General features: G+C 39.2%; 1 protein-coding gene across 1 annotated transcript in view; it reads right to left on the bottom strand.

Annotated features, from left to right (window-relative positions):
* The window catches only part of CHRM3 (cholinergic receptor muscarinic 3), a 263639-nt gene extending 238904 nt beyond the window's left edge, over positions 1-24735 (bottom strand). Inside the window, exon 1 of the mRNA XM_066545672.1 lies at positions 24655-24735. The gene's annotated coding sequence lies outside the window, so the exon portion shown is untranslated. The remainder of the gene's footprint in view (positions 1-24654) is intronic.
* Positions 24736-26472: the final 1737 nt, after the last annotated feature.

The raw sequence follows: 26472 nt of genomic DNA, 5'->3' as shown, positions 1-26472 counted from the left end.
CTGTCTCCTGGACTAGAAACAAAACTCCTCCAGAGATTAATAGCTTAGTGATTAATAGCATAACAATTGAGCAAGCCATAAGATACACACTAGCACACAGGCCTTACATTCCCTTTATCTTCCTTCAACAAGGTGAGAGTCTAAAAAGAAGAGTACCAATAATACTATTGCATGATCAGTACTGGAAGTTAAGAGCCTAAATATTCTTTCCTTTATTTTAACAGGATTCTTAGTATATTAACATATCCAAAACAGCTGCTGAATTAATTTTGTATTCCTTACATTTCTTTTAAATTACTTGAATGATATACTGGAGAAGAAGCTGACAGGTAGCTGCTTTTTGACATTTTTGATTGCTCAGGGGCTACCCATCTATTCAGAGATACTGAATGAGAACTGATGAAAGAAAAGAAAACAGGCTTTCTTCTTCAAGAAGTCCATCTCCTTGATCAGGCAAATTGTAAGGAAGTGGCCATTCCCTGCCTCTTTAGAGTTGAATGAAGATTTGGTGCAGCAGGGGAAAAACAGCATAATTTTTGTGGGCACAGACCAAAAGAGATCTATCGCCACTCTGCTGCTCCCTTTTAGGGTTGTTGTCATAAGATGCAACAGTAGTGGTTTGGGAAGTTTTAAACAAGAAAAACAACAAAAACCCAAAACAACTACCACTAGGTTAATAACTAACCCTAGTGAAAGATTCTTTAGGTAAGTAGTTTACTGCTGATGTAATATCAGAAGCAACTGAAAAATCAGCATTTTTAATTAACTCTCATTAAACTTTAAAAATACTTTTCTGGTCTATAAGCACAGGGGATTTTTTTTACTTAATCTTCTTTAAGTGAATAGAAATTATTAACACTCCAATTAATCATTGTTTCATGGAAGGAAACTGTAATTTAAACATCTTCTGGTTATTAGCACAAGATCAAAGAATTATTCCCTTATTGTTTCCTCCAAACAAATAGCACACTGAGGCTAATGTGCTATTATCTTCAATTCTTCTGAGCCATCACAATAAAAGTTAAGACTACGATCTTCATTAGGTCTTCCTTTGTTTTACCATTAAATGAGAAACTAAATGTTATGAAGAGCTATTGGCACTACACAATTTGTTAAAGCAGAAGCAAGGAGATACACAGATTTGGGATTATGCATTTTATTAGTTTTGGTTTTTATTTAAAAAAAAATTTCCCTGCTGTAAATAGAGCTTTCCAGATTTCTGTTCTAATAGCTGAAGTTAGAGCTTCAACACAAAACCAAAATACACTGCTAAGTAAACTCTGAGAGCTTTATCTCCACAAGAATATATTACTTTAGAAGAAATTTTAAGTAGTCCTCTTTAGCAGTACTCAAAGACTTAAAAATATTAAATGCCTGTAATATCACTTTTTAGAAACATCTCAATAGAGACACTATGCAAGGGCAAAAAACTCCAAGTTTTATCCTTTTTGAAAACTTAAAAAAAATGGTCAAAGATGAGGATTTTTTTTTATCATTTTCAAGGTATAAAACCAAGGCAAAAGAAAGAATCAGACTTAAATGGAATCAAAGTTTTTTGGAAGACTGTCTCTTTTCTTCCCATTTTATTTTGAGGTAATGGTAACAGCTGTTCTAGAAGATTAACTAAATCCTGTGTCATGAGGACACAACCAGAAAATAAGTGCTCTGTGGTCAGACAGAGATACTGTAGGCACCAAGAGAACACGTCCAATAGTGATACTAACCGATGCAATGCAACTAAATTATTTTTTAACCAAAACCACGTCATAAGCAAGGCAATCGTACAATTCCTGCATAGACAAATTAATCATCAAATAATTTGGGCTGGAAGGGTCATATATTGGGCTTTAAAGGTCATATATTCCAGCTCTCTACTATGAGCAGGTACAGTTTCAACTACATTGAACACCAACCTGCTCAGAGCCCATCTGACCTGACCTTAAAGTATCTCCAGGGATGTGGCATCTTATCACCTCTCCAGGAAAAGTGTTCCAGTATTTCACCATCCTCACTATAAGAAAATCCCTCCTTAAATCTAGTCTGAATCTAACTTCTTAAAACCATTACCCATTCTACTGTACAACAGCAGCCAGTAGTCAATTTAACTGTAAAACATCAAGAACAGTCCTCTGAGGTATAAGAGCATTTAACTAAATTTAAGGACAGAAGATATATCTAAAAACAAAGATTTTTTTTTTTTTTGCTGATCTCCTTTTTGTTGCAAATCTCACTTCAGTCATTTAATATGCTGTATTTAGGTCTGCTCATGCTAGCTCGACAGAGAAGGCTTGTCAGCACAGCACAGAGGTGTGATGAAGGACTGCTGGGGTCTGGAGAACCTCCACCAATTCTGGTAATTTGTCTCTTCTGAGGCTAAAATCTGGACCTTGCTCTCAGTCATCCTGCATCTAATCACAGCATTAGACAGGAAAATGCTTTAATACCTGGCTTTTGTTTTCAGAATTCCTCTGTGCCATTATTGTGTTAACTTCCAATTTTTGATTTTGTTAGGAAACTTAGCTGGGAACTTCTGCTTTGTTGTTTGTTTCTGGTTTGTTGCTTGTTTGGGTTTTTTGTTTTGTTTTGCTTTGGTTTTTTTCCCCTAGAGACATTTATCCTAAGTTCTCGAACATTTGCTTTTCTCAATGTTTTCCTCCTCATTCACAGATCTCAACTATGTTTTTTACATATATATATATACAAACACATAGGTGTACATATATTTCTATATATACAGATGCATATTCTTATACAGACACATATATATATATGTATGTGTACATAGATCATGAATAAATATTACAAATATCACAATCTTTTTTTTTCTACAGCACCACCTAGGGGACAAGGACCCTTTCAAAGTCCAAGTGTTTTAGACTGCAATTTAGCCTTATGACTGGGGTCTGATTACCCCAGGTTTAAAAACTGGCTGCTTCAACTGTGAAACTCTGATTTCACCATCATAGCTGTTTACTGTTTTGATAAAATGTGTAGACAGCATAATTGTCAATGATTTCATCTTTGTTTCTAGATCATTAACAAAAATTATTTCAGGCTCTGAAGAGACAGAGGCATCTTTTTGAAGAGACACTTTTGAGATGGCATCCTTAATTTAGCATATGCTTCATCGGTAATGTAGTTAGTGCAATAAAGTGATGAGCACATTCACAACTTCCATTCTTTGCTTGTGGGACTACTAACTCATTTTATATTAGGACTCACCAGAAATAACATATAACCTGTCCTGGAAGCAAGGAACAAAAGCTGCTCTACCCTCCCCAGCAAGCACCAACAGACTACAAAAGCTGTGCTGCTTCTACTGCCTTCCAGTCCATACACATAAGACACCTCCCCTCAAAGGAATAACTTTCAGCATTGTGTGCAGTTCCAGAAGTCTGATCTTACATCATCTTCCTCTAGCAGGTGAATGGGTCCTCAGACTCTTCACATGTTTTCCCTCTGTGTGACCTTCCTTCCTTTCTTGGCTGCACAGGCTGGGCTGACTTCCCAGCACCAGTCCCAGCCAGCTCTTTTTAAGCCCTCACCAGGGCAGTCAAGAATCTTCGAGGAGACTGGGCCACCTAAAGCTTCAGAATGTCTGCAGGAGTCAAGGGAAGAAAAGCTCTCCAATACACAGAGAAAGGCCAACACAGAGAAAGCTCCCTAGTGCTTCTATTTTTTTTTTCCAGGCTGCATTCATGCACTGCAGGCAACATTAAATTTTTATCCCTCCCTTTCCCAAATCACTTAGCAAAGACTTCCACACACTATTTCACTTTTCATTGTATTGTGACAGAAACATTAGAGCACCAAGACATTTTTTAACTATCACTTAACAAGCAAGGTATCAATTTCTTTAGCCAGAAATTCCTGAATTGTGAGCTGCGCTTAAGGTGCTCATTTCTTCTGTTGCATAGAGACTAAAAACACTAGAATAAAGCAGAATTATTCAAAGGAACAGTAAAATAAAAATACACTGAAAGGGGAGGTCTGCATCCTGCCAGAGCTGAAAGCGAAGCCACTTGACTGACAAACTCCGCAGTAGTGGCCCTCCGATACTCTTCATAAGCACAATGTGGCTTAATTGAACAGATCAAAGTTCGCTTCACTTCCAGGATGAATTTAAAAAAAAACAAATGAAGAAGAACTAACTTTTGTAAAATTAGCAGTTTTTAGAAAACAGCAGATACATTTTACTTGGGTCAGCTTTAATTTCTAAACAAGCCAGGACCCAACTGTCTGGTACAACACATTAAGAACTTCCATGCTTTATACAGATAAAAGCCAATATGTGAGACAGTGCAGCAGCCCTCATGATATACCATAGTTACTCAGACAGAGATTAAAATGTCAGTCTCAATTAAACTGACCTCATTTATTTTCATGTTTCCTGAGTAAACATGCCTATTCCTTTCCCTACAAAATTTCAGAATGAGTTTTAAATTTCATTTATTCCAAGAGATATTTCAGACCACGAAAGTTCATTAAATTTACATTAGACCATAAACAGAATTGGAAGAACTAAAAGAAACAGAGGAAAACCTGCAAATACCTCCTTTGCCTTCTAAGCATCACATGAAACATCTCCTAAATGTATCTTTATAGATGATCCATAAACTCAAAGTACCACTTTAAAATTACTTCTATGAACACTAAATATCAACATAATTTCAAATGAACAAAACATACAACCACCTTTGGAGGTCGTTATAGATGTTGGCCATAGTCTTAGTTGAAGGCTTAGATTTCAATCAGTATTTTTCAAGTTTTCCCATGAATATCTGAAAGCAGCATTTATTATTTTGCATTAAATTAATCCAACAACATAAAAGCATAAGCTAAAAAAAAATCAGATTTATTTTTCTAACTGAAAGTAAATAAACCCCACCTGTCTTTTCAATTTACTATATTTTATTTCTCAAAAATTATGTTCATTATTTGTGTACGTGGGTACTTATTTTAAAGGAAATATGGAGTTTGAAACTAAGCAATTTTTCAAGGAAAAACACTGGAAATTAAGAGCAAGTCACATTAATAGTTAAAGATGCATACATTGACTATTATTACACAGCGATGTAACCTTTCCTTGTGCTTTCAGTAGAATAGATAAAAGAGTCTACTTTAGCCAAGGAGGAAAAACAGTGGTACTCATGTCAAGTAAAAAAATATTTTTTAGCAAAACCAGCTATCAATACTAATACATAGCAACAAAATAAGAGAGATATATATGAGTAGGGAAATGCTGAAGCAAAGTCTCCAGCTCTTTTCTAACATGTATTAACAAAGGACACCACACATGTGAGAACAGTTTCATCTAGTCCTAAGGACAACAGCATACATAAATTGGAGAGAAGTATCTCATTGAGTTTACAATATCTCACCTGTGAAGTAGTTTTAAGCTAGCACTTTTTAAAGACATGTAGGAAAGCTTGAGTGCTTTCATAGCATTTCACAATGTTTAAAAATTCCTATATTGGTGAAGCACAATTATGGAAACCATAATACAAAATAAACTAGCTAGTTCACAGCATGCAAAAAAGTGTGACAAATTCTCATGTCATATACAAAAGCTTAGGTAGGAAAACAAAACACCCACATTTTGCATTAGGTAAATATTTAAGGGGAAGAGCACCAAGCAGTGCACATGAAATGGTCTCTTTATGGAAGCTGTGATTATGGATGTCAGTACTGCAATAAAAACCCAAAAGCCTCTTAGTGAGACCCATCACAGAGGTGGAAACTTTTCAATTATACTTTTAATACCAAATCTATGTTCATTTGTAACCAGATATCTGATGACCTTCACAGAGATAAGCCTTAAACTTGACCTAGCAACAAAATTTCAATTTAGGAAACTGTATCATGCCTGCAGTTTAAATGCATCCCCACCTTTCCTGACTGGCATATGGCATTTGTGAGAGGTTTACATGTCCTGTGTGTGGCTTCAGGCTGCTATGCTTCAGGAGCAAGTGTGATCATCCTTGTAGATTTCCAAGGCCCAGCTGTACCAGAAAGCTTTGTGCTTCAACCATTCCCACAACAACAGCATCCCTCCTGCATGCTACCGTTTCATCTCCTCAACACCCATGGGTATCACTACACTAGCATAATTATGATTATAGTAATATTTATTCCAGTTTGGAAACTAGAATGAGGTAATACTATGGTTCCATATCTGAGCCATATTTCACAGAAAAACCTTATTGCAATGATAATGGTATCAGTAATTTCACAAGTACATGTCAGAATGGGCTATTAAAACATAATATTTGACAGTATCTGTTGATACATCTTCAGCAGAATAAGTATATTGCTCACATTACACCTTATTTCCTACTTGCTCCAACTCAAAATGAGTTCTGCTAAAAATAAAAACATACATTGTTTAATCCAGCTATGCAACACAAAAGAATTTAAGCCAAAAAATCTTTAGCTCACCTAGCACAGGTTTTCACTTTTCCAAGAATTTTAAGAAATGGGAAAATTAAAGAGAAAAGGTCCATGATAGAAAATTCAAACCATGTTGAAGTGGGAGTGTCATCAAAAAACTGAATGTTTTTATTCAGGCTCCCTAGTACTGGTTGTATAGTCCTAGGCTCAAAATATTATATGAACTTTATTCTAGGTATTCTGCTTTTCAGTCCATCATGCTTTCAGGGTTGAAAGCTGCACAGTAAAAATATGATTTTAGAAAAGACAAACACTTCTCTCAGACTGAGTAAAATGATGCTAAGCATGAAAACACAAGAGACCACAAAAACCACAACATTCTATTTCACATTTTACATAAATGCTGTAAACCTGAAAGATGTAAGCAATTGAAACTGCACTAACAATGCTAATATGCCTGCACAGTTACAGCTACTAGCTTTTCCTCTTAAGGTTTTTTTATATTAATATCAAGAAAAAAATTTAAGTCCAACATACTAAACCAAATTGGACCCTCTTTCTATAGAGATGACTTGATTAATTTATTTTGGCTCTTACAGAGGAAGAATTCAGTGCACATCTCCCTCAAGCATGTTTCTGGGAAAGGACTGGGCACAACATTTGTATCAATTCCAGCATCATTCATCTCAATTAAGCATCTGATGATCAAAATTATATTCAACTTATTGCTTACAGATCTACACTAGCACCCCAGAAAAGGCTATTCAGTATCCAAAGTGACAAATTGGGATCATTACGAGCTCTGTATGGTTATTTTATGACTCTCATACCATGGATTAGCATCCCTATTTGGCTGTTACCTCTATAGCAGAGCAGCATACTAAACATGACATGCAATTGCAAGCACCCTCAGCTTAAATGCAAATCAAAAACAGGAATTCAGAAGAGGCACATCAGTACAACTTCTGTCTTGACAGTGGGTAATACAAGACAAGATCCTGCAAAAATCTGAGGATACAAACAAAACTGATTTTTTGTAGCACCTAAAGACCACTTTTGGCAGGACCAGAGTTCTTTTAGATTCAATGTTCAAAGCACTTAGAAAAGACCAAAAATAGGTGAAGATGAGGAAAAAACCAGCAGACGGTCAGAGATTTTAGGTAAATGCTTTCTTCATTAGATGATTCCCACTAAAGAAGCCAACAGAGATTTCAAATGGATGAGTGAAGGTCTCCAGCTCCTCAGTCTTCTCAGACAAGTATCTTCTCCCTCCTGCTACCTCAGGGAAATGCTAACAGTGTTTTGCGGTCATGTAAAACCATGCATCTGTAAGAAGCAATGAAGCTACAGTGAAGTCTTACAAAAGCAGCTTATAGCCCCAAAATTTGAACTTAAACTTGAAAGCTAAGTTTATATTTCAACTCTTTGTTTCACCCATGAAAGTTTCCACTTGTTGCTTAAAATAGCAGATGGAACATTTTTGTTTACTTCCACCCAAGAACAAAATTCCCTGAGACATCAAGGCAATGAAGAATATATGTACATGAGAGAATGGAACAGCTTCTGTGGCCAAATTAGTCAAGTACTTTGTGTATAGAATTAAGTATACCAGGAAGAGCTTTCTGATGTTAATTTTTTGCCTAGTGATAGAAAGTTATTATTGAATGCAGGTTTTGAGTTCTTGAAAACCTTCACATAAAAAGAATAAGAAAATTATCTAAGAAATGCAATTACCTATACTAACCTCTCAGTATGCATAGATGCCCAGATAACTTAGCCTTGACTCATTCATCATTTTAAATGTAATTATATAGGACTCAGTGAACAGAGCTCTTTTCTTCCTACTCCCACTTGCTCATCACTGCAAGTTATCTGGTCCTATGAGCAAAAAAAACCTCACTCATAACTGTACATGATGACAAGAAGGGAATTTTGAGCTTCTAAAGGCATATTACATCTATGTAATTGTAATGAAAACTGAAGAGTAGCTATCATGTATGGAAGGTCCTGCCAGGCTCCTGCAATATGAACAAGTAGGGGTCTCAGAACTGTGCTTATACACACATGTATTTAGTCATTATTCCTGAAAGAAGGTGCCAGCAAACAACTTCAACAGTATAACCTCTACCACAATTATGCATAAAGGGGTTTGCATTGTTGGTTTGGGTTTTTTAAAATATTTTTTGCTGTGAATGTTGTCAACAAATAATTTGCTTTGCTTTATGACAACTTTTAATCCTTTCATGCAGTTTTTTTTTAATATAACCACACAAACTCATAGTATGAAATCTTTTGTCTTTTAAGTGAAACTGTAAAGTAAATAGATTCCATTTTGCAATCAATTGGTTTCAACCCAAATTACTATTTTTCAAGATTTTTAATGGCAAAACAGAGACCAAACTGAATCATCTTCTGTCAAATAAATATGTTACACTCAACCAGCAGGGAAAAGGCATGTAAATAAAGACACATACCTGAAAGAAAAGCCCATGCACAGAGTTTACAGTTATCAGTCAAGCCAAACAGTATCCTCAGAGGCAGCAGAGAATTGAACCCATGGGTTCAAGTGTTCATTTCTGACTTCCCAAGGACACAGCTGAGACTTTACTTCTCTCCTCTGCAGGGCTTTTCTCCAAAGGCTTTGAATCATGAACAGGAACAAGATACACACAGAGACTGCCAGCCCCAGCTGTGCTCCTGTTCTTGCTGCCCAGACAGCCCAGCTACTCCTGAGGCAGCACCAGGGTTTCTGCCTTTTATAGCTTTCAGGCAAAGCAGTGATTACTTGAAAAGCCCAAGACGAAGCCTTGGAAAGCTGCTCAGTGGTCAGTGTAGTGATAGCAGGGGATGCAGCTACAGGGCAGCCACCCCCCAAATCCCTCACATGCAACTCTCACCTTCATGAGACACAGGCACTGAACCTTCCTGTTGAAGCTATAACCATGTGATATGAAATGCATGGAGGAAGAAAACATGCAACTTACAATTAAGACAGAAAGAGGGATGCTTGCTAAGAACCAAAGAGGAATGTGACAGCAAGGCTGCAGTTCTTGCTCAGGTATGTGCCAGCTGGTTACAAAAAGTATAACCATGATCTACAAGCAATGTAAACCAGAAAAGTTGTATGAGGCATATGACTTCCTTTTGAGGAAGCCTCTAGGAAAAGGAGAAATTTGGAAAACTCCTGAGTCAAATCACCTGCTGCTACCTTGTATGGCAAATGAATGATCTGTCCTAAGCTCATGATTCTCCCTTCTTATCCAGTGATGGATTTTATCATCATTTTATGCAGGTATTGAGCTAGACTGCTTCTAAGAATTCCTCGTCCAAACTTTTCTCCCAAGAACACATTTTTTGACTGATCAACTCATACCTTGACCTGCAAAGATATCCCACTCAGCCCTAGTGACAAAGAGCAAATCTACCCAATCCAATAAAATTTTTCTGCTTTACTTCTTCAGAAATGAAAACAACCACCTTTTCTGTTACCTTTTCAGTATTCAACCTAACTGCTTTCTACAGTTAAGAGTAATCCCATAGCAGAAGCTCTTCCATTTACCCCAAAAGGTGATTAGGACTTCTTGGAATCATTTTCAAAATAAACAACTTCCTGTGTTTCAACAACGATTGTTTAAGCTATGGAGTCAAAATGACTCAGAGGAATTGTACTTGTCATTGTATAATTTTCAGCATGATCTACAATGTGACCAGGCAGCAATGACCTGTATTAATCATGGGCCAAAGTATAATCTAGGTAAAATTAATGTACTATGACGGTCTGGCAATTGCTGCCCATGTCCTCACCCCTTCTGCTGGCTTGCCAGACTACTGCGCTTCTGGTGGAGAGGTGGGCTGCAGCTAAGGAACATGCTTTACACAGAGAAGACTCAAACAGATAATGATAAAATAATAAAATTAAAAAAAAAAATAAGGGAATCAATTTGTCAGAACATAGAGAGGAAATTCCTTACACCCTGATTCCAGCAAAAGCAATAGGGCAGAAGAGCACTGCTAAATAAATCTACCCAGTTCCCTGTAAAAGAGTTTCCAAATGCCTTAATCCACAACCACCCTTGTGGTGCTTACTCTTTTTCCTCCAACAAACAGTTTGCTCCTCTCTGGTGACATGCTTATGGTTCTGTTTGAAGCTGACATTAATGGTGAAACACACCTGCTATACTGACACACAGTACTGGCTTACATTTGTCACCTGAGGGTTTTTCAGCAGCCCAGCTTGTGGAAATGTTTGACTACTACAGCCTTATAGTTTAGCAAGAAATATACAACAGCCTCAGAAATAACAAACAGTTTCAAGAAAGAAAGCTGTAACAGGTGGCTGGGAAACACACTTCCAAACTACTTCCTCAAGCTAAACACCCAGAAAAAAAAAATCCACAAAGATATGATCCACATCAAAGTCAATGTTTCATTGGATTAGCTGTCACAGAATTATAGCAGATTTTTGGGAGGAGGGGAGTTTTTTGTTGAAGTAGATTACCAGCTCCACTTTTTAGGGGACAAAAAAGTTAAATCCTTGAAGATTTATTAGTAATGAGCAGTTTACAAACTCCCAAGTACTTTGGGATACAGCTGCATCCTACCATGATAGAGTCATGTTAAAATTATATACAAAGACTTCCGGGAGCCAAATCTTGACATTTCTCCCTCATTGAGAAGTGCCTTTGTGAATGCTTACACATTTCCAAGGCAGGGATACATGCTAGGGAACTACTTAAACATCACTTCCCATTATCTCATGCCTGCCATTACCCCCAGGTATTACTACCAGACAACCTCACTTTCAGACAAGTTGCACTGTCTTGTGGAAACTAAAATATCTGGATTTAAGGCATAAGGGTAATGACAAAGTTTGAAAGCATTGGACTTCAGATCTATGAATGACAGAACTTCCCCAGTTCCTTCTCAATGACTAGAGTCATTACAAACTTTAAACTCTCTTGGGTGGCCAGCCTGTCTCTGCAATAAGATAACTGTCCTCAGCTCCTTTCTCTGAATGTTAATTAAACCTAAAGGATTAACAGGAACAGCAAAGGGGAAATCCCATAGCACTAAATCAGTGAAAAATAGACAGTATCATGTCCATCTGCTGTGTAAGCTAGAGAGTTTAAAAGTTTCCTGAGGTAGTAATAACACAGTTGTTGTGGAACTGCAGAGATTCACAGGTCATGCCCAAAAAATCAGGTAAGTTCCCTTGACTGTAGTTAGTCAAGTAATTTTTACAGTCTTTGTCAGAAAAGTAAACAAATTCCTCAGGCCAGACTTATTTCTTTCACATTTCCTTTTGAAGTTGGTAAGTAATAAAGTTACTTTGTAGCATTCAAAATTTAGAGTATTTCAGCTCAACTGTTATTACAGCAATTTCAAGGAACCCCTGAAACACAGGATTGGTAGTCAAAGCATTTAAATATAAACAGGGGAATTCTCAATTCGCTACTTACACACTTGCTTTTCCAGTATGGGAACTGCAACACTCAGCTGACATTTTCAGTGACTTCCATCTCAGAAAGATCAACAAACATACAGAAAGAACCAAAAAGTGTATAACACCAAGGGTGTGCGAAAGGAAAACAAAGCAGCTGGTACACAGGTCTGTTTACAGTGTGCCTTTTTTTTCCCCCCCTCTAGAAGCCTTAAGAGCTTCAGCTGTAGTTATTTAGAATTCTCAGGGGTGGTAGAAGCTGAGTGCACAGAGTTGGTATTCTGTAGATGATTTCAGAGGAGCTAAAAATTGATATTAGTAACTCTGAACTAACAGGACATGGCTAATTCATAACCACTCTGATGATAGCACACATTTTTTTAAATTAAGCTCCTCAAGATAAAATGTCAAAATATACTTCTATGGCTTTTTGCACATGATATTTACAAATACAGAAATAAAACCAGACTTTCAGTCAAACATACTGTGTACATTCAATTTTGTATTATCTTGTGGTGACAGTATAGACTCAGGAACATAACTTCCTTATTTCAATCACCTTTTCTTTGCTCATGTCAGAAATTTTTGTTAGCTTTATATGATCATCAATTTAGGTAAAGTTCAGATGGTAGCAAACACTCAATAACTATTTTGAACAAAACTTTAAGATAGTAATTTTAAAGAATTCTGCACTACATTTCTGCTGAAGCTATTTCCACATATTTACACAATATTCCAGTGGACATAACATTTCACTAAATCCAGTAAGAATTCAGAAGCAAGGTAAAGCTTTGCTACTAAATAATGCAGTCAAATAACCTATTAATATAATTGAAACAAAACTCCAAGCAGTTTTCAACAGCCTACTGATAAGAGTCACTAGCTGCTCATCTTTTTGTTCTATGTATTACTCAGCTCTCAGTCAGCTCTCTCAGCTCTGTCCAAATATTGCTGGAATGATAAAATGCCAAAACAAAACAAACCCATCTTTAATTCTACTACTAATACAGCTATACTGTATCAAGGATCTCTCACTCTTACAGGCTGATTCAGAATATTACTTTCCTACCTTCACATGCACAATGCAATACAACAGGGATTCCTTCCACAGAACCTCAAATTTATTTCTTGTGTGACATTTCTCTCAAGTTTCTCCAATGGTTCGTGGTTTTTTCCACATTTGACATCTATTAACATGCAGACACAAAACCAACACTTCCTACCCAAGGTTTTATGAACAAAAACCTCTATTCTTATGATTTTGTGCATAATTACCTATTTAGAATGCTTATTCCAGTTCCCTGATTCTCACTAGTCTTAAGATATATATATATGGATCACTGCATCAGAAATAAACTTGCAAATAACATATAAACGAGAATATTTTTAAAAATTACATACAGCTAAGGAACAGAAGGAAATAAAAAGACAAGAACACAAATTCAAAAGAGAAGTTATAATCCTCAAATGAAAGCTTCTGGTCTGGTTCCTTACTCTGAACTAGGATCAGTGGAAGAATATTGCTTAAGCTTATCTTCATATGGAAATAGCTACACATATTATAGCTTTAATTTCATTTAAATTAATATAATTTAACAGCTGCAAATAGTTTGAGGATATTTATTTCAATTTCTTTTTCTTAAGTTGATTAGGACCGGCCTTGAAGTATATTTTGCACACGTGCACTCCAAGCACATTATTATCTAAAACAAGACCAACTGGCCAAACACTTCTAACATTCACATTTCTTTTCCAATTTAACTAAGAGAGAGTACTATCTTTGGTAGAAAAAATGGAATACTCAAAAACAATTATAAAGGAACACACAAGTAAAACTGAGCAGAAAAAAACCCTACACTTTCCCTTGTCTGAGCTTAAAAAAAAAGTAAAAGAAAGTAAAAGAAAGTGAAATATAGGCTAAAGTGAAACCTTGATTTGTCCAAATCCAAAACAGAAAGAAAACCCAACCTTTGGCTTAACAGTGTTTGGTGCCACCCCACATTTTTAAGTAAGATAGAAACAGTCAGATGGTGCATACATACAATGGCCAAATGTAAGAATGCTCCTATAGGGTTTCCTCTTTACGTTGTACCTGTTAAGTTTAACCTTCTGCATGAGCTAGTCAAACATGACTAGTGAATCTTTCCTGCATTTATTCATTGCTCTTAATCACTAATAATCCAGGGCACTTGGGATTAAAGATTGGGAGAGGGAGAGAAGGAGAGAAACAGGAGGGTAAAGGGGAAGAGAGTTTTCTAGTAAACAAATTCAGGCCCAAGCACAACCTATCACGTTATTCATTAGAATTCTCAAAAGCCCTACAGAAATGTTTCTTTTTAGTACTTCTGCAAAGCCAGCATGGTAATTATCTTACATTCCCTAAACTGACAATGTTAATCTGCAACTGGCCATGACTTAGGTGCAAAACATTTTCACAATCCATGCAAAAGTAAAATTAATAATTTAACTAATTTACCAATGAGTCCACAAAGCCTTGAATTTGGGTACTCTCAGGTCAGGAGCAGCAGCATTACCAGTTGAAAAACCAAGTGAAAGCCATCAAATGTTATTTTTACAGTACTAAAAAATAAATATATAATGGAAAATACCTGCTCAGGCTAAAAAGAAACACATCTGCATGTCCAAACACATGGTAAATTAAAAAAAAAAATTAAAATTAAAAAAAGAGTAATTCAAAGGACCAGTCTGGAAATCCAGTGTTTCAGTATGCCCAGCATTAAGATTCAGAAACCCTCTCCTTAATGACATTCCAACACCAAATGCCAACTAGAATCAGAAAGCAGAATCAGTCATACAAGTGATACAGCCACAAAAGACTGCAGCCCAAGTGTCCTCAGGATTCTAGTGTTCTTGTTACAAAAATCAATATATAATGCAAATAAATTATTTTTTAAAGGAACCTTTGCTCTCCTTACCTTCTATAAAAACACTACAACAGCAAAATTTAAGAGAAGCAGAATCAAGACTGCACAGCTGTTGTAAAAGGGATGCATTATTCCTAGAAACAAACCAATCCACCAAGCAACAACATATCAAATGAAAAAAGTTGATCATATCTGACACAGAAAAGGATACTGATCACCTGCATGACTCACTGTACCATGGAAAGTTTCCAGCAGATGTAATGAGGATAAAACCTCTGCATGCCAATACTAGCAGGTTGCTAGGTATTAGACACTTAGCAACATTAAAAAGCAATCAGTACATTAAAATTGTTTCAATTCCAATATTTTCTTCTTGGAAACAACATACCTCATCATAATTATATTTGAAATTCCATTTTCTTAGCTTGCAAATATGACAACAAGTTAAAATTGTGTAAATATGCCAAAACTGTAGGAAGGAAATTAGCTGAGATGAGCTTTTCTATGTCCCATTTTATTTCAGGTTAATTTGAGATCATTTTTGTTTTGTCTCCTTATTGCTGCTGTTAGCCTACAAGACTCACATAAACATAATTCTTCCATTTCAGGCATTTAAAAGTTTGATTTTACCATAACCATAATTCAAGAGCTGATCCTGGCAGATAACAGCAGCAGCAGATTTCAGTGCCCTGAAAAGCTTCAGCATGTAAAGCTTCAGCCTACTGCTGTATTTATAAACCTTTTGTTGACCCTGGCTGGACACCAGATGTCCAAAAAGCTGCTCTATCACTCCCCTCCTAAACTGAACAGGGCAAAGAAAATACAGCAAAAGACTCGAGGGTTAAGATAAGGGCAGTGAGAGATCACTCACTGACAGACATCATGGGCAAAAGAAAGTCCACTTTGGTAGTAAGTTGTAAAATATTCCCTGTCAGAATTGGAGTAGGATAATGAGGATTAAACCCAAATCTTAAAAACACTTTTCTCCTTTAGTTAGGGGAAACTCACAGTTCATCACACATTACCTCTAATGCACCTTCCTCCTTACCCTGTTCCAGCATGGGCTCCCTCTCACAGAAGACAGTCCTTCACCAACTTCTACAAGCTGAGTCTGTCTCACAGACTGCACTTCTTCATGAACTACCCCAGCTGTCCCCTGCAAGGTCACAAGCAAACCTGATCCAGGCTTTTGTGACAGAAAACCTGCTCCAGCATGGGCCCACAGATGCTGCCAGAAGCCTGCTCTAGCACGAGCTACACAGAGCCGGAATCTCCTCTGAGCATCCACCATAGGCGTCCTGCACGGGCTGCAGGTGGGTATCTGCTCCATCATGGATCTCCAGGGCTGCAGGGGGACAGCTGCTTCACCATGGGCTGCTGGGGAATCTCTGCCCTCGCCCTCCTTCTTCACTGAGCTTGGATCTGCACAGTAACATTTTCCCTTCTTGAATATGTTCTCTCAGAGGTGCCACCACCATAACTGATGGGCTCAGCCTTGGCCAGCAGTGGGAATACCTTTGAGCTGCCTGACACTGGCTTCATCTAACATAGGAGAAATTTCTAGCAGCTTCACAAAGAGCCTGCCCCTGCATCCCCCCTGCCACCAAAATCCAGCCACATTAACCCAATAAACCTTTTTTCAATCTTGCTTGCCTTTTTTTTTGCCTCTTTAGCATTCCCTTTGGCAAACAAACACAGCTTTCATTGAGCTGAGTGAGAAAGAAAATTACTGACTCAGTAGTGAACAGTATAAACACCGTCTGCTGCTTCTGAAAAGTACAGTTCATCTTCACCTTCCATATACTTGCTTTCACAAAACAACCAATTTTTTTTTGAATGGAGATATGGAACAGGAGGAAAACTAACAGTCACTCATATTTTTATTTGAAAGTCTCAGTAGGCTTGATGTTTTTCCAGTGAAAGCTGCATGTGGGACTGAAAAGGAAAAGCCTGACAATCCAAGGCACATACCTATGACTGTCCATCAACAGGAAAGTCAGACACTGCCTTCAGACTTGTTGATGCTTCCCCATATCACACTGCAAATAAACACCAAGAAAAAGGAAAACCAGTACCAATGTGCCTAACACATCATCACCAGTAACTGTAGAACTGCAGTTTCCAGAAACGGGAGCTACAAATTATTCTCATTGCTCTTCTATTTGTATGAGTTCCCTTGGCATTCTATAGCAGTATTTTTAGCAGCTATTTTCGACAGCACAATCATTTACCCCTTGAGTTGTAGCTATACAAGTTTCTCTTTGACACATATTTGCTTCAATGTAGACCTTTCACCAGTGTTTACTCTGAAGTTGTTCTTTATTAGCTTTTTTAATACTGTATCCAGACACAAGTGATCAATTTCTTGCCTCTTCTAGAGGAAAATCTTTTTTTTTTTTAAGAGTGATTGTCTTTCATCTCTTTCCACAGAAAATACAAGACAGTTTTATACAAAACAATTATCAGAAAAATAATACAAAGACATTTGAAATCCAGAAGTCTCCCCTGCCAGCCTCCAAACTAGATTTCAGTTTTCTTGAATTTACCTCAGCAGACTCCAAGCCTAAGATAGGACTCCAGTCCTTTTTATCCATCTCTTCTTAAGAGATGCTGCTAAACTGACTTTGCCCAGATCCTATCTGAGCTACTAGAAGCTTTCTGCAGGAGATATTTAGAACAATATTCACATGAATAAATAGTCCAGGGATCATTTTTCTTCCAAGAATCCTGGAAGTAAGACACATAACTTCTTCACTGCTGTCTTTTGTAATGCTCTTTTAACCTTTATTTCAGAATTTTCTTTAAGATTTCCTAGTTAAAAAAGCCACACCTGTATGCTAATAAAAGGAAAAACCAAGAGATATAACTTGAACAACTTGTATTTAAAACTTGGCTTGAAAATGCAAACTTTGGCACTATTGCAGAGGGCTTGGAGGGGATCTCCAAGAAGAGGTGCTCTGACAAGAGAAAGTTGTGGAGGTGTGGCCTTGCATGCCATTGCATTTTCAGTATTTATTTCCTCCCAGTTATTGTCTGCAAAGCAAACAGTCTGGCCAGGGTAACCACAGATGGTCTGCTGGTTGGTGAGGGAACTGCTAGTAAAGAGAAATACTTTGATAATACACAGAAGAAGCAAAGCCTTGGTAGCAAAGCACCATTATGAGGCCACCCACTTCATGAGGTGAAAGAAGAATCCACAAAACAACCCTTACTCCCCAGAAAACCACCATGTCCTTTCCAGGATGTCCACCAAAGGAACATTCTCCTCTCAGCACCTAGAGTCACATTGCTTCATCTTTTTCTGGGTCTTTCACTGTTCCTCTTTCTTTTTTTGGTCCTGTGTGTATGCAAGAGTCACAGGCTCTCAGTCACAGACACCCTTCAGACTTCCCTCTTACAAGCACTGCCCCTCCTTTGATAAAACCAGAAATTAAGAAAATGAAGAGGGTAGTCATTCTTACCCTTCACCTGTCCTTATACCTTCTTCTCACACAACCTTTTTTCAATGCAATCAGCATCCTAGGAAGCATGGCTCCCCCTAAAGATTTATAAGCTTTCACTGCCTCAAGATCTATCACAGGTAATAACATCAATCATAGACTTTCAGTGCTAGACCTTTCCCTTTTTTACCAGTGTTCCTCAGGTATTTCTCACTTCCACACCCCTTATGCCTCCTGATTTTTGTGTGCGCCTATAATATGCAACCTCCCTTGTGTGCCTGTTATCAAGAGAGATGACAAGGTAAAATGCAAATAGCAATCCACTCCGATGAAAAAGATGCTTCAACAGGTGAAAAAGCAAAGATAAAGCACCATCTAATTCTGACTTCATAAATTTGGATTATTTGCTGTCCAGCTAATCCTGAAACCTACTTAGGGTTTTCCTGCACATGCACTGTCAGGGCTGAAGAACAACCATACTTTGAGAGAGGGTGCAGCAGTTTATGTCAAATCATTACTATCAGAGATAAAAATCTCAGTAGTATTCCAGAGAGTGATGCATTTTTTCTCTGAGGAGACACAGTGTGCTGTAATATACTTTGTTCAAAGCAACTATGCACCTTTGTACAGCAATTGGAGATGATTAATAAAAAGAGAATGCTGGAAATTTTCAAGTTCTGTTCTTTCATGACAGTTTTGAGTATTTGCATTACTCCCCTTCTTTTTAAAAAGAAAGTTCCTTAATCCTTCCAATAGTTCTTACAATTGTGCTTATTACATATTGAGATTGAATTCTCTTACCAGTTGTCTGTGGTGAAGTTCAAAAGGATTTGTTGCTATAGCAATACTTCGTGTTGATTCAGAAATTAATGATAAAAGAAGTGGCAATTAGCACTATTAATTTTTACTAGAGAAACATGGGGAAGGGCTAAAAGGCTTTTGGCCTCCAGAAGAAAATAAAAAAAAGGCAGTAAGATTTTGCATAGGTGACCATTATAGAGCTTGCAGCTATAAAAGCAAGCATAATGGATATTTCATGCTTCAGTACATGCAGCAAGAATATTGCTGCCTTAATAGCTCGAGACAGACTCAGCCTCTGCTGTGTTTCAGGAATTCCCAGAAGACCGCAGGGATGTGTCTCCTTTCAGTCATAACGGAACCCTGTGGGACAAGCTCCTCTACAATAGTATCAGGAAAGGAAATTGAACACTTTTCTCTGCAGATTTGACACTGTTCTTTTAGTGTTTTGCAGGGACCTTTCTTTGGCATTTTTAGTGAATGAAAGTATGTTGCTTCAAGGTAATGACCTGTTTATTCTCATCCTTGATTAACAGCCATGAAGCAGACAAGTGTTTTCCAGGTCATACGAAAATAAAAGAGGTAAAAATTTTCTGCACCAAGACTGCTTATCTCTAATTATCTCACCAAATTGTTTGGTTTTGTGGTAGCCCAGGACCTTCTACAAGGTATTTAAGGTTTTAAGTTTTTTAAAGGCTTGGCTTGTTATTTCAATCCTATAAAGGATATAGTGCGGCTCTACATGACTGTAGTACAAGGCAGAAGAAAATGGAACGCTTTGCTTCTTCAGTATGTATTTAGTGAGGTTTTTCTTAATGTATGATTTGACAGCCTTAATAATGTATTTCCCACTATTAGAATCCCACATAATTACTGAACTCAAATTTCCTTATTTCATAATGAAATAATGGAGGCTTTTTATAAATCCTTATGGATGATAGATAGCATTTTCCCCCTTCAAAACTGTCAGGTTTATTTCCTTTAGGTGCTAAAGCTGATACCTCATACCTTCATGCAGGAATGTTGGGAGGCTTTCTTAAAACCCATTAATCCTAGATGCTGGAAGGGTCTTCTCCTGCTTATGAGAAGGACAGACAAGAATAATGAGCCTGCAGGACAATGTATGTTGTCACAACTTTGTACATTTCACCTGAAAAGTTGTCCCTCCATACTTCACATGAAGCCTTAAAGGTCCTCAGCATCTGGCTCCAGTACACCTAATGCTGTCAAATAAGGTAGTAATGGACAAAATGTTACACACAAACACAGCTAGAGCTCAGCAGGTAACCAATGTTGTACAAAGCCCCTTGGCCAACCCCTGGCACCAAGTTGAGATTGTTTTCTTTAAGAGAAGCGATGTACACACAGAGACATGTCCTAGTAGCTTCAAACATATTTTTAAATCTCTTCCTTCCAAATTTCTCAGTCATCTATGAACTTATCTGTAAGAGGTAAACTTTTGACTTTTTTTACTACAAAGCTTTGTAGGCCATAATTAATCTTCTTCCCATGGGAATGAAGAAGGACAGAGTATCATCCAAATGAGGTGAGAGGTTGGCCTTACACATCATCATCACACAGCTTTCCTATCCAGAGAGGAAAAGGAAAAATAGAGAAATATGTATCATCATAGAGCAAAAGTCCATCAACTTGTTGAATGTAACTCAACAATCTTGGAAGCCCCCAGTCACATTCCCTACCCCGACAAGAGCTCTCTACAAACTAGCAGAGCAGCCACAACCTCCTGGAGACCAAGACTGGGCCTAATGCCCACAAAAGAGAATAGACAGTTTATCAGATGTTTGGTGTGCATGGAATTCTGATACTGTGGCTAAAATGCTGTAATGCATTGTGCTAAATGAATGAAACTTTGAATTTGCTTGCAGGAAATTGTTCTAAATTAAAAAGGTTTTGTTTACTCCATCTTAACCAAGAAAGCACAGAAAACAGAGAAGGAAAGGTAATGGCATTGACAAGTATCTGTATTTTCAAATTATACCCAGGAAAACATTTTCTGATAATCCATACTGAAGGTGTACTATTAATTATTTCTCTGTAACTATCTCCATCAGGATTAATTTAGACAAGTATGAAACTACCTCCAGCCCTCATTGCAGCAACCAATTACTTATCATTTGTAATATAACTGGCCTCTTTTTTTTTCCAAAGATTTTCCAACCACAGAAAAGACTCTGTCTTCAGTTTGCAAACATTTTATAATGAAACTCACTTAAGCCTTCCCTCCTTTGCACCAATAGATGCCTCCAGCACGAAACTGACTACATACTTAGAATATGCGAGGGGATTCATCGCTCATCGTCACCTATTTTACAGCCAGTAATTTCAATATTTTACATTCCCAAGAGTGGATTCTGTCTTTGCCCTCACTGAATCTCCTCGACAGGAGTACAATGGACAAGGTTGCATTCTGCTGGCACTCAACCAAGGCATAAGAAATACAAACCATTGCAGTCTTATCCTCTCTTAAAACAAAAATAAGACATAAATAACACCTTAGCATGAAGTCTTAATCTAATCATGGCACACAAAGCTTATAGTAAATTTATATGTCTTTTGCACTCCAACACCATCAGGAACATAGCCTGGTATATGCTGCAACTCTGTGGGGTGGACTGGGAGGCACAATTTTTGCTTGTAGAGGTGATGGACACTCTCCCAGCACCTCTGACAGTTTTACACATACAGCAACCATGCAGCCCAGCAGAACTGATATTCTTCAATAGAAAAAGACACAGAAAGTCACAAAGAAAGTAGCAACATTGTTGAATGGATATGTGAAACAGACAACTTTTGGTGTTACCAGGCTCTTTCGTTTTATTTCAAGCTTAGAGATTGAATGTATCTGTCACCTATTCACAAACTATGGTACTTAAATACAAATAAGGATACTGAGATGTCATTGCATATCATCCCCCACATAATCCTATAGATACTGCTCCTTATTTTAAAAATTAATTATATATCTTCATTAAATAAGAATCTGCCATTACAGCAAAAGATACCATTAGTATTAGTAAACCCTTCAATCATATTTCATACTAAACTAAGCAGCCATGGGTTGACATGCACTGAGCAGAGCTTTCATTGCCTTCAGATATTGCACAGATACTTTGCCTCCTCCTCGGAACACCATCTCCTCTTAATGGCAAACAAGACGTAATAGGATAATGAACAATATTAATTAAGGTCATTAATAGATCACTTCAAACGTTTTCCTGGTGTCAAGCACCTTTTGCACCCCTTCCTTTTTGAGTCACATAACACTGCGTAAGCACACTAATTGCTGGCACAAAGTACACAATTAGGCTGTCTGCTACAACGAAGTCTGAGGGAGAATGGAAGATATGAACATAAGAACCATAACACTGTAGTATTCATGGGGAAGAAATTTCCACATTAGTCATCACAAGATTTTCTTTAGCATTTCAGGATTTGACCCTGAAAACACTCATGGCATTAAGACTAAAACCCAAATACTAGTTCAATAAAGGGAGGTTGGATAGTTTTAGAGCAGCTACTATAGGTTTAGAATGAAGAGCGGAGTAAGTGTGACAATTTTTTAGACCAGCTTACAAATTAACCAACACACTTTACTCCTTAACACTAATACCTAAAACTGTAATTTAAGGCACCATTGAGCACTGTGTTTATGATGTTTCATATGGTCATGGTTGGTTTTCACTGTGAAAACCTACCACTGAGACTGCTGCTCTAAAAATACTTTAATAAGCTGTTGGATGCAGACTATATTGCTATGAGTAAGATTTTTTTTTCAGTAACAGAAAGAAAAATGCACTGCACTTAACAATATACGGATATATGATATAACATATGCAATCAGCTCCCTCCAGAAAGTTACCGTTCATCTACTCGAAAATGAGAGGAATTTACACCTCACAACAGTTTCTGTAATAAATAATGTTAGGTTCTATTTCTTTTGAAATAAACACGAAAATGTACAAAACTAAATTTCTGGTTTTGATGGCATAGTGTATCTGGTAGAAGATGAGAACTTTCAACATGTTTTCCTATAGGTGCCAGTAAGTCAGATGAATTTCATACTGGATTATCCCTGGAGCATTTCATCTCTTTGTTACTAAAATCCAGCAAAACTGCTACATCCAAAACAGTCCAAGAGAATTGTTTTCAGTGTTTCAGCTCAAGTCAACAGATTCTTGTTCCCTGTTGCTGGAGTTACCCTGTTAACATGCACATGACACTGAAATAAAAACACTTTGAATGAGATTCAGCACTGGTCTTCATATTGCTCTACAGGACAATAATGTTCACATAAAAGCTTCTCATAATAACAGAGCTATTTAAAAGCAAACAACCCAATGTATTTGTTTATTTAAAAAAAGAGAACACAAAACACAGAACATCAGAAAACCCTACAATACTTCTTCCATGCCGTGGAAAATTGCTACTGTATGAGCAACGTGCTTGCTTCCAAGCTGAGGCACGTTTCCGAAAGCCATCAAACCAGGCTTCCATTCCAGAAAAAGCAGCATTCCCTACTGCAGTCCTGGTCCAACACAAGTAAGCAAACCAAACAATGCCAGATTAAAAAGAGGCAGACAAAATCAAATCAATATATCATTCACTAACTGTGAGGTACATAGGCAGGTAAACAAACAAACAAAAGGTAGAAATAATTCAATCAATATAGGATGCAAACACTGGAAAATATATCTCTTGGACAAAAACATCCTCAGGAGAAATCCCAGCTTTTGCTTGCTGTTTTTAAAGTTTCTCGACCTGTGTCAGCAATATTGAAGTTATAGTACTTCTGTCTGTGACTACTTCTATATATGGTCAGCACAGATATTAGCTGGGATTTGCGTTTTTCCAAAGTAATCCCAAGCAACCAGAAGGCACTTAATCAGTATGAAAACCCACACGAGCCGATCCATAGCCCTGCACACGAGTTCATTTGGGTTTTTCTGCCCCGAGACTTACACAGAGAAGGGAATACGGCTAGTTCTCGTTTTAAGTAAACACTTGGGCTCTGCTTCAGACACTCCTGTGGGTGCGCTACCCACCGCTGCCTTCCCAAACTCCAGCCGCACACCAGCCCGCACTCCGGCGCGCAGTCCCGAGGAATCCCGTTTGCTCCACAGCGGAGCGGGCACCGCACAGCCGCGGGGACGATCAGCCACCTGCCCGGGGCAGGCCGAGCACCGCCGCGCACTCCTGGCTGCCCCAGCGGCACTAGCCCGACACCCGCCGGCACGTCGAGCCCAGCTCCGGGCTGCGGGGCGAGCCGCCACAGGTCGGCATTCCGCACCGTGCGGCCGCGATCCCGACCCCGCCGAGCCGGGGGCGCACGGCGGGCGGGCGGCACCGCTCGAGGGGCGCAGCAGCCCCGGGAGCGGCGGCTCCGCCGGGTCCCCCCGGGAGCGGAGCAGCCCCGCCGCGGTACGCGGAGCCCTCCGGCGGCCGCCGCTGCTGCCACAGCCTTAGCCCCCCGCCCCGGCTGGACAGAGGGTTCCGCGTTTCCTCAGCCGCTTCGAAGCGGGGACCGTCCGCACAACTTTCCCCGCGGCGAGCCCGGCTGCGCTGCCAGCTCGGGGTGCGCCGCACGCCGCTCCCCGCCGCTGACACCCGCACACGCTAGGGAGGGCAAACACACAAAAAGCTCCTGAGACCCGCCCGAACCGGCATTTCTCCTCCGTCCTACCTGCCCGGTTCCCGGAGACCCCACACCGCCCGCTCCGCGCCGAGCGCTCCCTGCGACGCCCAGGTGGCGTTAGGAGCGCGCTTCCCACGGGCGGCGCGCCCCCGGCGGCCGGAACATCCCCCGCCGGGCGCCGCCGGGAGGAGGGCGCTCCGCACCCGCCCGCGACGCGGACACCGCCGCACCTGTGCTGGGCGGGCAGCGGCGCCGCCCCTTCAGTCCCGGCCCGAGCGGGGGCGGGGGCGCGCCGGGACCACTCGCCCCGCGCCCGCCGCCGCCGCCGCCCTCCCCAGGCAGCCGCCGCACGAGGGGGACCCCCCCCCCCCCCCCCATCGCCGCCGCTCTGTGCGCTCATTGGCCCGGCCGCCGTGACCTCACGGCGCTCGCCCCGCCCCGCCCGCCGACCCCGGCCCGGGGCAGCGCTGCCGGGCGGCGGCGGCCCCCGTGAGGTGCGAGGCTGGGCTCCGAGCTGCTGGGACACTGCGGCCGGCGGGGAGGAGAGAGAGCGAGTCTGCCCGCAGCCCCCGCCCCGGGGTGCACGGAGTTAAAAGCGCAGGGTTGCCAAAGCCTCCCTCGCCCTTGCCAACAACCTGCGAAGTAGCAAGGACTCACAGACTAGGCTATGTGGGAAAGCCTTCCGTCAGTCTGCGATGGTTTCCTCTCTCTCTTTTTTTTTTTCCTCCTCCCTCCGCAAATTTTTCTAATCTATTTTTATTGGTTTTAATTGAGACGTGTGAGCAGCTATTGCTTGAAAATTGTGGTCCATTTGTGGAGAGTAAATCATTCTCTGTTGCATATTAAATATGCCTCTTAATGAGACATCAAATCACATACCCTCATGTAGCTCTTTAATATATATTAATATGTTATTTATTCATTACTATCAACTTTTCAAAAGGTCTGCTTAAAATATTCTCCCCTCTCAGCTAATCACGGTATGCTACACACTCATAGGAAGACAAATAATTTATTAATATATGTTTATACTCAATTAAAACATGAAGAATGTAAGAAATCTACATTTTAAAAGATCTTGTAGATCACAAGTATGTGATAACTTACTGTGTCAAATTGAGGTGTTGCACACTGCCATGTTTCTTCTGTCATAAAATATTAATAAATTTAACTTCAAACTCTTCAACACAAAAGAAGTTCAGCATTTAGCAGTTGTTTTTGTGGGCAGCGTTGCTGGCTGCCAAGTTGCTATGGCATAGGGCAGCAGGGTGTGTTCTGCTTGCCTGTTTGTGTATTTCTTGGCTAGGTGGAAAAGTTATACAGTAGGGCTCTGGAGAACAGAAAACAGCAGTGTATCCTTTCGAGGGCACCAATTCTCTGTTAATCTTATAAGTAATATTTTTTAGATTACCTACTACCTTCAGAACAAAATTTTAGAAACTTGGGGTCAACCTTGCACTTTATGCGTTCAGGGAGGAAGAATCACCCGTGCCCCTTGTCCTTATGCTGGGGTTTTCACAGAACGTGCTACAGGATCTGTCATGATGGATGACCATGCCCAGAGCCTGTGAAAAAATGTGTAAAATTCCAGGTATCAATTTTCAACACTTAGAAAGAAAATTTGTTAATCTGCTGGTTTTAATTTAATGCAATGGTAATTCATGACACTCTAAAAAAAAAATACCTGTGGGATGAAAAAGCAAAAACTAAAAATTACTTACATACGAAAAAACGAAGATCTCTTCTTGCTGTGCAAAGATTCCCCTGCTTTTGAGCTCTGGGTATGTTGCTTTACTGCCTGCCAGTGCTTTTCTTTTTACCTTGCATCTCAAAATAGCGGCAGAAAAAGCTCTATCCCATGTAATA

Source organism: Molothrus aeneus, chromosome 3 (assembly GCF_037042795.1).
Source record: "Molothrus aeneus isolate 106 chromosome 3, BPBGC_Maene_1.0, whole genome shotgun sequence".
In the NCBI taxonomy this organism is placed as follows: domain Eukaryota; kingdom Metazoa; phylum Chordata; class Aves; order Passeriformes; family Icteridae; genus Molothrus; species Molothrus aeneus.
Note: the sequence above shows the minus strand (reverse complement) of the source record. Positions and strands in the feature narration are given on the sequence as shown.